This window comes from Phragmites australis, chromosome 19 (genome assembly GCF_958298935.1).
Source record: "Phragmites australis chromosome 19, lpPhrAust1.1, whole genome shotgun sequence".
NCBI classification, from domain to species: domain Eukaryota; kingdom Viridiplantae; phylum Streptophyta; class Magnoliopsida; order Poales; family Poaceae; genus Phragmites; species Phragmites australis.
In genome coordinates, this window is record NC_084939.1 from 23,916,696 (window position 1) to 23,933,653 (window position 16,958).

At 41.1% G+C, this 16,958-nt stretch overlaps 2 pseudogenes; one reads left to right on the forward strand and one right to left on the reverse strand.

Annotated features, from left to right (window-relative positions):
- Window positions 1-2,390: 2,390 nt before the first annotated feature.
- LOC133900286 (uncharacterized) lies at window positions 2,391-6,659 on the reverse strand (annotated as a pseudogene).
- A 1,529-nt stretch (window positions 6,660-8,188) lies between these two features.
- LOC133900287 (uncharacterized) lies at window positions 8,189-8,891 on the forward strand (annotated as a pseudogene).
- Window positions 8,892-16,958: the final 8,067 nt, after the last annotated feature.

Below are 16,958 nucleotides of genomic sequence, written 5' to 3' on the forward strand. Positions count from 1 at the left end.
ATTCACATGAATTGAGAGCAAGAGCAACTTTTTAATCTCTTTATTTTCAGACGAAAAAACAGCCTTTTCTCTGTACAAATTCCACACACCTCTTGAGTTACTCATGCTCAGGTGTGAAGCTGGCCCATTTAGAGCCATGCCTACTGGGCCTGTTGGGATGTGTCTAGTTGGGCCCATGTCAGGCCGACCTGACAGGTCCATTTAGATAGTACTAGGTGTGTGCATTCCTTTTTCTTTTCTTTTTTTTTTATTTTGAAAAACAATATGTTTAGTTGGAGAGATATCTCTAGATGAGAGATGACCGTCTAGTTTTTTGATGTGTTTAATTAGAGGACAAGTTAGATGGGGTGACTATCTAAAGATAATATTCTACTTAGATGTCGGATGAATCTATCCTATGAAATTGGTCAGATAAAGTTATTCATGTTTTGAATGGATCATGCTGATATGATATATTCTGGTTGGATAGAATAAATGCATTTTTTTATCACAATTTAAATGATATTATCTCCTAAATCATTTATCGGATTTACGATTCAATTTTATCATTATATTAATTGCAATTACATCAACAAAACAAAATCACACATGATTATACTTTGATAAAATAAATAAATATGTGACAAGTGAGCCCTACAAAATTTTAACTAACCCTATACAAGTTCTATCCGTCCAAAAAAAATCATCCTATCTATACTACTAAATAAAAAATTAGACGGCTCATATAACAAAACATAAATGATCATATACTATCTAACATTGTCCTCCAATTAAACGCACTCCAAGATGATCAAGAAAGAAGCTATCTACGGTTCCACTCATAATGGCGAATGGTGATTGCTTTTCACTTTTCCAAAATTCAGTTTTACCTTCAAATCTGGAAGAACCTTCGTTAAACAGCTTGATTAAACATATGCACAAAAAATAGTAAGGTTCCAATTGGGTCGGTGGATTTTAAGTTGAAGTGGCGTGATTCGCATAGTGCTCCAACCGTGCCAAAGTTCACACGGATTTTCAGCAGCAACATTAGAATTTGATTTGTACCAAAATATGTTGCACAAGGTTATTGTCATCTGTATTAAAATAAATAATAAGATGGAACTATCTAGTGCGTTGTTTTCCTGTGATTCTTACACGCCCTATACAAAAAATGTATATTTAAGGTGTATATTTCTAATGAATGATGAGGTGTCCTACAACAACAAAAGAAATCTATCATAAAAATAGGCTTCTAATGGATCCCTATCCCAGTCAGTGGAGCCAACATACAATTTGTTGGCTAACATTTTGAAGGTTTGGCATGCCAGCTTTATTTGGTTTATGTGGTAACTGTTTTCTTTGATAGTTTGGTCAGGATCTTCATAGTTCCTGAAATTTGCTCAAGATCCACCGAAGTGAAACTTATATATAACTTTCATGTATATTGTTTTAAAAAATTGTTCACCTTTTGATTTTAGAATCCGTATATTTTTATCTCTAATCATGTTCGAAACATTGTAGCACGCATGCTATACAAATTTTGGGCATGTGTACTCAATTTCTTTTAGAACTTCCGCAACCATTTGAACGGTAGTTGGAAATATAAATTCTAGAATGCACCATGATTTGAACTACATTTGTAGAACACAAAATCTCAGAACTCAAAATATCTATACCGATAAAAAAAACTTAGCTGCAAAAAGAAAAGTACACATAATCTCTCAGGAATAAAGAACATGGTGCATTTAGAAAGGGAAAGCCAAAATAAAATTGGGGGCATTCCAAGAATTGAACTCGGGACCTCTTGCACCCTAAGTGAGAATCATACCACTAGACCAAATGCTCAACTTGTTTTCAAATTTCACTAATGGCCTGTTTGGATTTCATGAATTGAATTTGATTCCTGTAATTAGATTCCAATTTAGATTCCAAATAGGAATTGAATTGGCTAGAATCTGATTCAAATCCAAATTTCTTGTTTGGATGTACATGGAATATATTTCTTGGAATTAAATTCAGAATATTGTTTGGATATCTAAACATGTAATTAAACTACCTTTTGTCCAATACAACATATATAGTGCTCCCAGCTCCCAGAGCTGCATAAAAAAGATCAAAATATGCAAAGTGTGATCTGATTGTACCAAAATAACAATCACAATCTAATTATACGAAAATCACAATCTGATTCAAAAACAAATGTAGCGGAGTTCACAATAATAGTTCATAAATATAGCGGAGTTCACAATAACAGTTCACAAATATAGAGGAGTTCAAAAACAGTTCACGATTTGTTGGCAATTCAAATGACAAATAACAGTTCACACTCTAGTTAAAAAACAACCACAACAACAGTCATAATCTGATTCAAAGACCTACATATCACAAATGTAGCAGAGTTCTCAAAGCCATCATTTCTTAAGTTGCTTCAAAAGCCACCTTTTCCTCTTCTCCATTGGAAGTGCCAAGAAAGATTCAAACTTATGTGCATTAGAAGCAAGAATATCAAACAAGTCTAACTCGGTATCTTCATCCAATCCTTCTACCTCTTGTAGTGCGACAAGAACTTCTTTTAATGAAGGACCCTTTGTCATATCATCTTTAAGTGCTTCAACAAACTTATCCAATTTTTCAGACATCATTGAAATGAAAGAATCTGCAAACCGCTGCCTTTTTAAACCTATTGAAGTTGATGTTGAACCACGCTCTTTAGCGGTACCATCTTCCTTAGACATTTCTTTTGAATTTTCAGCGGCTGTCCTTGCTACCTCCCCATTAGCATGATCTTTGCAATACACCAGACTTATTAAATCTCAAAAAATTACAACCTTATGCATGTAGCCATTGGCCTCCTTGTTTTTCTGCAAGAGGTGAAAGTCCAAAGTTATTACAGCAACAAATATTTCTTAAGACAGAAGGGTAAGCTGAGAGACAAAAATAGAAGGGTTTCTTATCTTGTTAAATTCTATTATCAGTGCAGTGGAAGAACAAGTAAGGTGGCAGCATGCAAATAGCAAGTGGTCAGATGAGAAGTATCTTTTTCAGAACAATTTTAACATGCAATTAAGTACACTGCTCAAAGAGATCAAAGCTATAGTGGCAATGCCTGTAGGAGCAGCAACGGTTTCCTTTATGGGATCGAGTAGCTGCAGGGGCATTGGCTAATCCTCCATCTTTAATTTCAAATCATATCCCACCAAGTAATTAAGTTGGAAATATACCGATCATATTCTTTTCAGTTGGCAAAGAAGTTCATTATATGTCATTGCAGGAGCAGCTTATCATGTCAAAATGACTAACTTTTGATATTCTTGCAAACTCTTTAAAACAAGTGTAAGTTTGAACATATCGGCAATTACTGAAGAAAAGAAAACATAACAACAAAAGTGAATTTTAGATATTAAAATTGTAGATTAACAAGTAGAGATTTTCCGAAATTTACCTCAACATAGTCTTCCCAAACTCTATCGTTGTCAACTAAAAGCTTGTTCTTGTTCCAGTCCCAACCGAATCCACTAGATCCTAACATCCCACTTATGACAAAGTAGTGCTTATCAAATGTCTTGCTCCTTGAAACGATGTTATCCTTTGTGATATCCACACCACATTTCTCACGGACATTTTTTATGGCAGCGGTGTACACATGAGACTTCCACCCATTCTGAACTCTATCACCCTTGTTGTAGTACTTCACAAAAGTGTTAAGCAATGCTCCATCCTTCTCGTCATTCTAAGAAACGTAACCCCTGTCCAATTTCTTAGCCTTCTCCATATCCTGTAACAAAAAAGAAATAAAAGGTTGTTAGTAAGCATGTCAAACAAGTAAAAAGCAACATCATGCAAAGATAAGAAAGTATGCAAAACAGATTCTTTAGCATACATTTGAACTAAACATGTTGGCCTCGTCTTGCTTGGTAATCAACAAACATTTGGTTAGCCTTGGTGTCCCTAAAATTGCTCCATTCATTCGATGATTGAACATGTGTAATCATACTTATCTCTCTTTGAACTTCAGCAGATTCAACGGATATCACCATATCAACTTGACGTATAAGTAAATCATCTATGTCCGTTTGCCTATAAATTAGAAAGTTGTGTAATATGCATCAAGCATTAATGATCCTAATCTGCACGAAGTTAGTACGAGTGAGTTAATACGTGCTTAAAAAAACTCACAATTGAATTTTTGGCTAGGCTACTAACTATGGCATACCTGATTTTTAAGTCAAAATATGAGTTGCTCCTCAATATAGCCCACCTCATCTTCAAAAGCCCAAATGTTCTTTCTATCACATTTCTAGCTGAGGAATGGTGCAAGTTGAACAACTCTCTTGCGATAGATGGGTTATTCCCTTGAGTAGCCCACTCATTCAAGTGATAACATGTGGATAGATATGGAGCAAGGAAATCCGGACTATTGGTGTATCCAACATCTACTAGATAGTATTTTCCTATTGTTTGAGCAACAAACATCATCAAGTTACAATTTAGATCATGATAGCAACTCTAATTTAGTGTTATGATATGTGTAATTACCATTTGGTACAACAAATGTATCCTCCCGGGACATTGCATCACGTAACACACGCGAATCTGAGGCTGATCCTTTCCACCCAGCTAAGACATAAACAAACTTCATCTGTCGATCACAAACCCCCCCCAAAACATTGGTGGTAATCTGCTTCTTTCTATTTCTATACCTCCCTTGGTCAGCCAATGGCACAAAAACATCAATGTGTATACCATCTAGTGCACCAAGACAATCTTCAAACCACTTCCATTTGAAATCCTCAGGTTGTACAGCTAATGGGTCGGGAAACTTAATAAATTCATGGCATAATGACCGAACACCTCTCAACACTTCATTGAAATGCCGACTGATTGGCTCGAGTGACCACCCATACGTGCTACGAATTAACCTCATCTTCGTGCCATGGCCGACTATAAGCAAAAAAATTGCTACCTTTTCTTCTACCGACACATTTAGGGTATCATGCAGACCACACCTCTCACGTGATATGGCACATAGGTCAGAAAATGACCTCTTAGTTAGACGCAAACTATCATAGCAATAAACATTTGAACCCTAGTACAGATTTCTTAGCATTTGTTTTCTTCTTCTAACATCTCTCTCTACCACTTCATCAGCATCAACAATATGTCTAGGCCTTTTCCTACGATACCAATGTGCAATCGTTGTCATAAACACAATAACAAAAGCAGCAGGTAGCCTCTTTCTTTTCTTCATTCTCTTCCTCCTTATCTCCTCCTCACTTGTGTTGGAAACCAAGTCTACATCAAACATCTAGAATGTGTATGCAAGAGAAATGCTTCAGTGTCAACTATTACACAACTATACAATAAGTGCATCGTATATGATTCAAGATACAATGAATGAAAAAAAAGGCAATGCTTGCATTCACAAAAAGGGATAACTAGATCAGAACCAAGTCCTATCTTGTCTCTAGAAATAGTATACGATGTCTATCAACTTGCAAGGGAATTATAGAATATACAATCAAGCAAGTCAACCCTTCTAATTCCTCAAATCTCAAGTAGTATTCATTTGATCAGATTGAGACATCAATCCCCAATTACCAACTAATGATAGAAAACAAAGTAGCAAAACATAATCCAAAGCTAAGTTCGGATCATGACTAGGGGTCATTGCTACAAACCACGAGCCTTGAAATAAATACAAGAAGGTCACTTGTCAGAGACCACAAGTGCTCATGCAAATCGAATAACATTATATCATCCTCGACCACTCAGATTCGTGTGTATGTCCTCTGTCATTAGCTTAAATGGTATGAAATTATGAACTCATGATCATGCTCCTAGCTCCTCATCGGTAAGTATCAAACCCCTCAAAAAATGAAAAAAACTAAACAAGAAATCGTTGTTGCTTTGAGAATTTGCTAGTTTTTGACTAGATGATAGTGGATGATTCTGACTCTTTATACGAGCTTAGCTGAACTATTCTGTGGCCCCACCGCAAAGACCGGTGCAAGGAAGCGACAAGGGAAGGGAACGGTTCTGTCCTCGAGGGAAAAATTTGAAGAAAAAACCATCGCCGAGTTGCCAGCTCACGCCATGTATCCCGTGGTCGCGCTCATCTCCTAGCGTGGGTTATGGGCAAGAGAGAGGGGGGGAAGCTACGATCTAGGGTTTCATTGCTGCAAGTTTAGAGAGGAGAGGGAGGAGGAGGAGGTACCTGTGGTGGCATAGGGGCACCTGGTAGCGGAGGCGAGCGCTCGATGGCTACGTCGATAGGGAGCACTCGGTGGCGACGACGGCGGGGAGCACTCGGTGGTGTCGGGAGAGACGAGTGGGGAGTCAGGAGAAGAGAGATCGATCGGGAGCAGTGGAATCGATGTTTCCTTTTTGTACCCCAGGAATTTGATGCGGGCCTCCATTTGAGCTTTGAAAAGGGCTGGAATGTCACATTTCAATGCCATGGTGCAGCCAAATAGGCCGGCCCAAGAATGAAATTCCAATTCAGCCCAAATGACAGGATCCAAACAAGCCTAAAATTAATATGAACATTACTTAGTTGCCAGCATGTTGTCTTACTTTGTCCATCTTCGACCCTGCACCCCATCTGTATTCCTCGCATAGGTCTCGCCGCCGGTGAGCCATTTCCCTCCGCTGGTGGCTTCAGCCGCCCCGTATATTTCCATCTCAGAGGTGCCCACATGCTCCGGCCGAGGGCTCAAACGATAGAGGAAGTTCGTGGTTGACTAGAATTTAGAGCTTGCGATCTCCTGAGTTGCTGGATCTGCGTGGAGTAAGCCAATGTGCCATGCAAGGAGGCTTCTTTGAGATGGGCATGGTCACCGATGGGGCGCAGGTGGCTTTGGCCAACAGGATTTGAGGCGCAAGGAGATAACTGTTGTCGCCCTACAAAGCGTGGAGAGCTTCTTGCTGAACCCAAGTAGATTTCAGAAGGGGAGAAGTTTATTGTGAGGAGCGGCATTTGATTGAATTGGACTCGCAAATCAGATATGGAGGCTTTGGGAGCAAGGAGTGGAATTGGATCCCTGCGTTGCACAGCACAGGTAGTTCATGGTCTGGGATTAGGGTATCTCTTGTCATGGTCGCAGGTCCTCCTTTTTACAGATGATGATGCTCAAGCTTCTAACTCTAATGATTGTGGTTCAAATCAAGTTTCTTAAAGTCTCATAAGAGAGATGTCGCATTGCCGAATTGAATTTGTCCTTTTATTGACTCATGACCTTTACGCCCCATGTTAAGATCTCAGAACTCATGAACTTTTTCTACTTTTTAACAAAATGGCATTTATCACTAGTATCTGCAATTCATGTATGGCATAATTTATTTGAGATTAAAAATGTTTCCATCAGCTGAATCCTTGCATTAAAAAAAGGTGAAGCAATTGTTAATTGTTAAGAGTTGTAATGCATGTGTGGTGGTTTGTGTTGCAAATAGCAGGACAGGCCAACAATGTTGCGTGATGAATGAGAGCAGATCCAATTGTAAGATGTTGAAACCAAATTGACAGGTTGTTGGTAGCTGAGGTCAATTAGTCTTTCAACTAACATGTCAGTTACATAGTTTACATTCCATTTCATTTGCTTGAGATTTGCCTATCTGTATCTCAGTTAAGCACTCATGAAAATGCTTTGCCATCAATATTCAAGGCACCAGTCTGATTTGAGATAAATAATTTATCCATCAATCTGATTTGAGATTACTAATTTGTTAACAAATGTAATGTATAGGTGTCATTTGGTGCTGAATATAACAACAGCATGCCAGCAATGCTTCATAAGGATTGAGGTGCAGGTGCAACTATCAGAAGTTGAGGATCAGATTAACATATTGTTTGAAGGTGAAGTCAGCTGGTCACTCAACCGTACCTATGTTACACATGTCAGATTTCATTTTCTTCTATTTGTGGCTTGCCAACCTGGATTTCGAATTACCCTACTCGTGCATATTGCTTAGACACCACATGCTGTTAAGGTCACTTATTGATGTTTGTTGCACAGAACAAACTGATGATTACGCCACAATATGGAAGTTGCTCCATTATTGAGAATAGATGGAAGATGGTTTCTTACCAATTCCATTCTACTTCTTAACTATAAATAGAGTGCACAACAAAGGTTGAGCACGACCAAAGCAGAGAGCTCCTTTTCTCTCCCATTTCATATAGAAGTATATAATCACACCATCCATTGCGAGCATGGCTTGCCATTCGAGGTCCACAAGTTTGCCTTCTCTGACTCACTCCACGAATCCAATGTGGAGCAAGAGCTGCAGACCCTAAAAGCACGCATCTCTTTACCTTCCACAACCATTGACACTATGTGCAATGGTTTGAGGAGGCTTGGAGACATCTACAGCTATGTAGAGGAGATGTTGTGCTTGCCCAGCAACCAAGTCGGCCTCTCCTTAATTTGGCAAAAGAATATGGTCGAGGAAGGACTTGATAGGTCTCTTGTTCTAATCGATCTCAGCAACGCCATGCAAGAGAGCTTGGCAGAGCTTAAGACAAGTATCCAGGAGCTACTACTGGTTCTCAAGAGGAGAGATGATGTAGCTGTTCAGCTCAAAATTGAGTCTTTTGTCCGTCTCGCGAAGAAGGCGAGAAGCCTTTGAAGAAGACAACCAACAAAGCTACAGCTGAATGTTGCAGGTTAGCCAGAGAGATGGCTATCTGACTACTTTAATCCACATTGTGGCTCTTGCCAAAGCAAATTGGCGGTCCCGGTGCAAGCAAAGTGGTCTCTTGTCTCCAAGAGGTTCCAGAAAAGAAAGGTTGTGTGTGAGGAGCAACAGTTGCAAGCATTTAGCGCAGCATGGGAAATCTTGAAGTTGGTGTTGAGTTTTTATTCAAGAGATTGATTCAAAGGAAGGTTTCTCTCCTGAACATTTTTAGCTTCTAGATACTTCTGATGATACACAAATCCCAGTTTGCACATGAGGCCAAATGTACATAAAAATTGATTGAAGGTAGTTTTTTTAAGAACTCCAGTAGAGGATCCTCTACTGTACGACACTTTATTAAGAACTAAAAGCAGCTACAACACGATTGTACAAAGCCTAATGATAGGCGAGTCTCAGTGAGACGCAAGGTAAGGAAAAAAACTATACAAAGCCATTAACCTACTGTGACAGAGAGGAGTGTAAGGAGTTTTTTATTCTGTGCAACTGCAAGCGCGCAAAGTAGAGGAAATTACTTTGCCATTTGTGGAAGGTCGGGTTGACTTGTTGAATTTTTTTTGCATTTCTTTGCTTCTAGATTTCCCACGCCGCAATAGAGAAGACTTCCATGAAGAACTGATGGTGAAAAGCTTGTGCCACCTCTTCCATCATAGCAAAGAATTTTGTTGACTGGTTCCAAGTAATACCAAGAGAAGATGTTAAGAATAGATGGAATGCAATCTCATCAAAGTTAAGATTATTGAGAACACAATTGTACTCTTTGCCTTGAATTTGCTACTTTTTCCTTTTAAGAATATTGCGTGTGTTAATTCTATCTTTGAAGAGAAGCCATGTGTACACTTTGATTTTCTTGGGCACTTTGAATTCTAAATCCCAACAATGGGGCTGGAGGCTATATATACTTATATGGCAATGCATAGAATTTACTTGATTCATACACGTCGTTACCCCAACAGGTATACTTGAAGGTAGTTTTGATCATATATGTTTGTGGTACCATTGATCCTTTATGCATGCCTCTTATTATGAATTTATGATCATGTTATAATCATGTATGGTGCCATTCTTCTTACTTGGAGAGGATTTGTACAGAGGAAAAAAATGATAGAGAAATATGAGTCGTGTTGAAATACTCATATGCATGTTGTGAATGTAAAGGGCAAATGAATAACTTTTGTACATACTTCCATAATTTCGATTCAAAATTAAGGTCAACTCCAACAGAGCCTTCAAATTTGCAGATTCGGTGCTACAGTACTTTGTGGTGTACTGTAACACTAAAAATTATCTCCAGCAGAGCCCGTATCTAGTGCTACAGTGCTGCTACAGTATTACAGAGAGAATATGGAGGTGTAAATTTGCGGAGTTACTGTACTGTAGCACTATAAATTATCTCCAGTAGAGCCCGTATCAACACTATAGCACACGGTTCACAGAGGCTGGCAGTGAGTCCGGAGGAAAGAAAACGAAGTCGGGACACTGTAGCAGTGTTGTAGCACACTGTAGACAGAAGGGTGACAGTGGGTCCGGAGGGAGGAAAAGAATAGTAGAAGGTAAGAAATAGGGTAGCTGTGCTGGAGATGAAAAAAAAATACTGTAATAGTGATAGAGAATGCTTAATAGTATTTTTAGAATGAAAATTTAAGATAGCTACTGAATATGATATAAGATGCTCATTGATTTTTAGTAAACCCTTGAGGGCTCTGACATCATGTCAGATCTGCTCAGCTGTGGGTTTCACTCTTGGTTGTTTGATTTTCCAAAATGCTACATCATGTCATCTCTTGGTTGTTTGATTTTCCAAATTGTCGTGTTACTCACGCGTTACAACTTTTCAATTTGCATAGAGTTTATATTTGGTAGATCTAGCTGTAGATGCATGAACGTACGTCTCCTAGCAATCAATTCTTAATGTCCAGTGACCCAAAGATGCATGCTCAGCTGTGCTTCTTCATAAGATGGAATCGCCATGCACTCCAAAATATTGTCTTACCGGAAGACAGTAAGCAAAACTGCAAACAACAATATAGGATTTGCAGTAATAGCAGAAAATGACATTCTTCAGGTCATCGTTTCAGAATTAACGTGCTGAAAATTTCAGGGTTCAATAACAATACAACAATGGCGCAGCACTTAACAGCTGAGAAAACAGGACCCGGAGCAGAAGATCTACATCACATGACATACAGATAAATCTTTTTAAGCTACAATTTGCACGTGGTAGTGGCAATTTTATTTCTATCTTAATCTAAAAATAAAGACTTAAATCACTTTACGTTAGCCTACAAATATAAGATCTGGTGTGGAGCTAGAGCTATGCCAAATAAAGTCTTAAAAAATAACCTAAAACTATCCAACTTTAGATAACTTTAGTCACTTCATGTTGCTAATTTGGCGCTGGTCCCACCTTAACTGCAAGCCTGCTAAGCTGCTTGCTAGATTTGTGTTGTTTGTTTACTGTCGTGACCACAACGTTTTCTCTATGACAATTACTCAAATGGATAAAGCTATTAGTGTTTGTAGGCGTAAATTTCCTTTTTCATTCGTAAGGATGAGTCATGAATTATTTTGGTGATATGATATGGCATCAATTGCATGAAATGGGAAAGCGGTAGTTGTATGAAGTGAGTTGAAATGATTTGAGTTATAAGCCAAATTATTTTGTCACGCTAATATTTTAACTATTTTATCAAATTATAATTATTTTTGTAAAAATACATGAATTTATATACGTAACTATGTACAGTAATGTCCTTTGCTAGGTATACCTATGGGATCATGAACGTGTTCAAGGGGTTGCAAGCATTCAATGCAGTTTTGTCTAAAAATTATAGATGAGACTGCTACTGGATTTTTAATTTATTATTATGTAAATTAGAAAATCTATAGTGTTTTTTCAGAATTTAGCTTTGCATGAAATACTATGTGTTTGTTTTTGTTTAGCTAAGGCTACATGTTTGGATTGATAAGATTATTTACATGTTTCAAAATTGATATTTTTTATTTGTAGACTGTGATGTTAGGTTCTATAACCTGGTTAAGTTTCGATGGAAGATATGTGTGTGAAATATAGAAATGAGACAAAAAAAATTATTAGTTGCTTCTGTTCGCTCCAAGCATTGTGGGTATCGATGTTGCTTCTGTTCGCTCCAAGCATTGTAGGTATCGATGTCGTGGCTCCATGTGTAGTCGTGTACTTAAGCCAACAGCCAAAGAGAGGGAGCAGCCAGACCCAACATAGGAAGGGTGGGGACGAGAGCACACTATGTTGGGGTGAGGTTAGATACTTAGCAAGTTTGTGCTCAAATATTCATCATCTGACCAAGTTAAGAGTATACACATATATTATGCCATGGAATCTATAATTAATATTATATATTTCGTATATTTATAAGAGGTATATGAGGATCGAATATATCTTATTTGATACGAGGCTAGTCGTGGCCGTTACGGAGTAAGATATGACAAGGATATACTTAGAAACTACTCGTCCTGGATATATAAGATATCCCCTATTCGAGAAGTATTTCTAGATCTATTGAAGCCTAACAATCCGAGTATGACTCATACAAAGTACCCTGTGTTCCCCCAACTATATAATGAGAGGAAAGGGGTACGTCCCGGACATCAGAACTAGAATCCCAAAGCACTGAGACAATTATAGTCCACAAATGCAAACCGCGTCTTCAGATCTCCGAAGTTGTAGAACCTTTAAAGACTAGTCGAGTAGAAAACCAACACCTATCAAAGATCCACGGTAGGAGAAACCCATAGTTGACTAGATCTTAAGACTTAAGACACATCTAAATTTGCTTAGTTCTTAGGATTAGATTTGTTCACATCTATATTATACTACGTGATCCGAAGAATAATCAAGATATGACATGATGTAGGGATAAATATGCCTAAATGGCCCATGTCTACTGGGTTAGCCTGAGGCATGACACTATATGCAAGACCCAGGCACGGCATGACCTGAGCTGAGACAGGCTAGGCCGACACTACACAAGGCCACAAGCCGTGCCTAGGCTAAGCACACGGCACGACCAGGCTGAGTCGGGCAAGCACGGACACGACACGAACGAGCATGGACGGGCACGGTCTAGCCCAGACTATTTTCTATTTTCTATATATTTTTTATTTTGTAGCTATTTTATCTATTTTCTATATATATATAATTATGTAGCTATTTTTTTATTTTTTCAGGCTAGTTGTGTCGTCGGGTCGGCCGTGCACCGTCGGGCCGCCTGTGGCACCGTACCCGCCATGCCTGTCGTGCCCACCGGGCCAGCTGTGCCGCCGGGCCACAAATATTCCCAAGATGGCCCAGCCCGGTACAGCACGGTGGCCAACGGGTCGTGTCGTGGGCCGAGGGTGTCACACTCGGTTTTAACGGACAAAACTAGATGCTACTTATATGTGCCCAGGATGTTTAACACACATAAGGACATCACATGTGAAGTAACAAAAATAATGCTTTTGAGGAATAAACGTTTAACTCTTACAGAAATTGACATAATATCTTCTATGTAGATATATGCAGTGGAACAGAAGCACTGGTGCCCAACAACACTGTAAGTAGCTGACCGAGAGACACGCATCTAGAACGTCACATCCTTGACTTCATAGTCTTCAACATCTTCACTCACTGAGCAGCACCATACATGTCACATGTCATAGAGAAAATGTGAGGAACCATCCAAACAATATTCTAATTAATCATCAGGAGGATCATTATTCATAATCACAACCTTGATGATTAACCATAATATCATCCCGGTAGTCCCGACACGTGTTTTGTGCCCAAGATCAGAACGCATACCTTCCCAACATGTACATCACAACAAATCTTAAGAAAGAGCGGGTAATTAACATTATATTACAAGTTCTTAAGCATGCAACAAGTTATCATAATTTACAGCAAAAGAGAGCTAGTAGGAGACTAAAATCTGCTCAACTCCTAACCAACAAAAGGACTAAGCAGCGGAAGACTAAAAGCTATACAACAAAATGATATGGAGCCACATGCCCTTAGGCTCCATACCAGAACACTGAGTTCGAAGTAGAGTGTGCTACTCCTGCCAGCCACCCTGATCGGCAGGCACAAAGTAGCCAAACACCGCCCCCTCCTCGCCAAACTGTGAACCTGCATCAACTTAAGGGCAACACTGTTGGTGAATCAGGAACCGGGGGTCCCTGAATCCCGAGGCCAGGCCAGCAATCCGCCACGTGGCGCCATCCCGCGGGGTCACCTCCGCAAGGTAAAAAAGATTAAGTCCCGGGAGAGGGCGCTCGGGGCCACAGTCAGTGGTCCCCGAGTACCCAGGTTCCCCGATGATCTGCGAAGTCTAAGTGTCGGGAAGAAAGTGCTCGGGGAGGTATACGGTGACCCCCGAGCACTCGAGTCCCCTGACGACCAGGAAAGCTAAGTACCGGGAGAAGTGTGCCCGGGGCCACGAGCGGTGGCCCCCCGGGCACCCAAGTATCCCGAGGACCCACTGAAGGAAGTTCCGGGAGAGAGTGCTCGGGGCTGCGTGCAGCGGCCCCCGAGCACTCAGTCCCCCGAGGATCCGTACAAGCATGCCTGGGAGAGAGTGCTCGGGGAGGTGAGCAGTAGCCCCCGAGCACTCGGTTCCCCGAGGACCGAGGAAGGGCGTTCTCAGGAGAGAGTGCTCGGGGAGGTGAACAATGACCCCCGAGCACTCGGTTCCCCGATGACCCAGGAAGCCCCTCCGTCAGTGGCCCCCACAGGGGCCACTGATGAGGTGTCACCAGTTAAAGGCCCGAGGCCGCATTTAAGAGCGCGCGTGGTCTGTCACCTCCAACTGCTCCCGCCACGCTCGGTGTCAGTTCCTGCCACATTCTGGCAGAAGGGCGTGGGGACATTAAATGCACGGGTCCCATCCCGTGCCATCCGGCACGTCTCGGGATAACGTCGTGAGGGCCGAGGCATTTCGTCTGCCGCGCTGCTATGGCAGGAGAACAAGACAGGGTGGGCACGCCGGGCCGCTCTGCGGCTGCCCGGTGGGCCCTCTCCACGACGTCCGTTGCCAGTGCATTTATGGTGACGGATGACCGGGCGCGGGGCGCATTTTCCACCCCCGGTCACTTCGCACAGAGGCTATGATGACGCCCTTTCCATTTATGGTGCCTTGGAACCCGTGCCCTCCCATTCGGGGCACGCTACTACCGGCGGATATTTAAGGCAGCCGGCAGCACGGACAAAGACAGGTGGTTCTGGCTCAGGAAAAGCTGAAGCAGTTAAGGAAATAGAGAAGATAGAGAAGCCCAAGAGTACCCAAAGCCAACAGATACACACAGACCGAAGAACAAGGAGCCCCAGGCTCTAGAATAGACAAACATTCTTGTAACCAGCAACATCCTTGAAGGACATTCTCAGGGCATTCATAGTATCCATACAGGAGTAGGGTGTTACGCCTCCGTGCGGCCCGAACCTGTCTAAACCCCAGTGCATTTACTTCGTTCCGCACTAGATCATTCCACCCCGCCAGCCATCGCATTTATACCCATTTATTTCTCCGACAAACATATTCAGGATCATCCCCCCGACCGAATCTCTAAAAAGGGGTCCCTCAGGATCCTTGCGACAGGAGTTAACCCTCCGACAAGCACCCTGAGTACGAAGGTACTCGCAAGTCTTACAAAATATGGGTATATAATATCCCGACTTCAAGGATTATGCATTGAGCTGTTAGCAAGAGTAGGCCACAAGGTTAAGTAAAACATATGCGGTAAGCAACCTAGACATATGTGTGAGCAACCAACTTAACCAATATATATGAAATTACCCTGCAACTACCAACTGATCATATGAAACTGAAACTACATTAGTATCAATGTATAACAAGTACCATCTCGACCACCTCCCACATATTCGAACCACAACCACATATCCGAACCATACAACCGAACCAACCACGAGAACTCTACGACCGGGTGTAAATGAAACAATAGCATGCTCATGACCGAGAGCGTGGCAGTTTGAACTGTTTATACACCCTGCAGGGGGGATACTCCTGGACCCACACGACACGAGGACCATACGGCTTGTGCCACCCGCTAAAGTGCACACAAGGGGGTACCCGTGACAACCTTTCCCAACCAGCCTCAACCGTGTGTGACATGCAACGCTTGACGTGGCGGTACCAGAACTACTCCCGGAGCAAACTAGTACCGCTTACAAGCCCGCCCGCTCACACCGTCGTTGTTCAGACCCCCACAAAGCCACAACTGCGAAGGTATTCGGCTCGCCTTACCATTAGATCGTCATGTGGTGAGTAAGGTAAGTGCTAAAGCTAACTACCCGACGATCGGCCTTAAACGATGCAAGCGGCCTACGGTGTCCGGGTTCCCTTCCCGAACTACCCCCGGACTTTCCTTGAGGACAGATGACACCCCTAACACCGGTCACATCTCGTCTCATACTCACCACTCGACCAACCAACATCATCGACCCAACATTGTAATCATTGTGAAGGTAATTAACCTACAGCTCGCGAACGATGGGACGTTCCACTGCTCGACTTCTACCGAGGACCTATGCATTGCTAAGCATCTCGCATTACTTTTAAGTTAGACCTTAGCATGATTAAACTCAGGCTACAAGGATATGGATCAACAATACATCAAGGTAGAGACAATGCAATTCAACATAGGATCTACCCATCAAAACCCAACATTGACTTCCTATACATGCAAACCTATACATAAGCATAATTTATCAATATTTAGACTCTATTCAATACAACCAACAGGGTTCAATATGATAGATGCTTGCCTTGATGCACTGGTTCACAAAGGTGCGGCGCCTCGGGATCGACCTCGCTTGCCAGGATCGTTGGTTCGGCGATCTCTAAAAAGAATAACGCGTGCAATGCAATGAGTATGAATGAAGTGCAAATATATGCCACAATATGCATATAATGGATGAAAACATTTTTCCTAGATATAACAAGTCATAAGGAAACTAGCAAAATTGGATTCATCAATTTTGGACTTATGATGAATTAACGGTAAATTAATGAAGCTTTAACCTAATTAATTAATCTCATAAATTTAATTCATTATTTCATGTCTGGGGATATTTTTAATAGGTAGAGTAGGTTATTATGAAACCAACAAAATTTGTTTCATAATTTTTGGAGCTACAGAGAATTTATTATGAATTTTACAAGTTTCAACAAGCAGTAACTGTGCTGTCTAGGTATACAGCGGTCAGACCGCAGGTATACTGGCGGTCAGACCGCCAAGAGTCACGGTCAGACTGC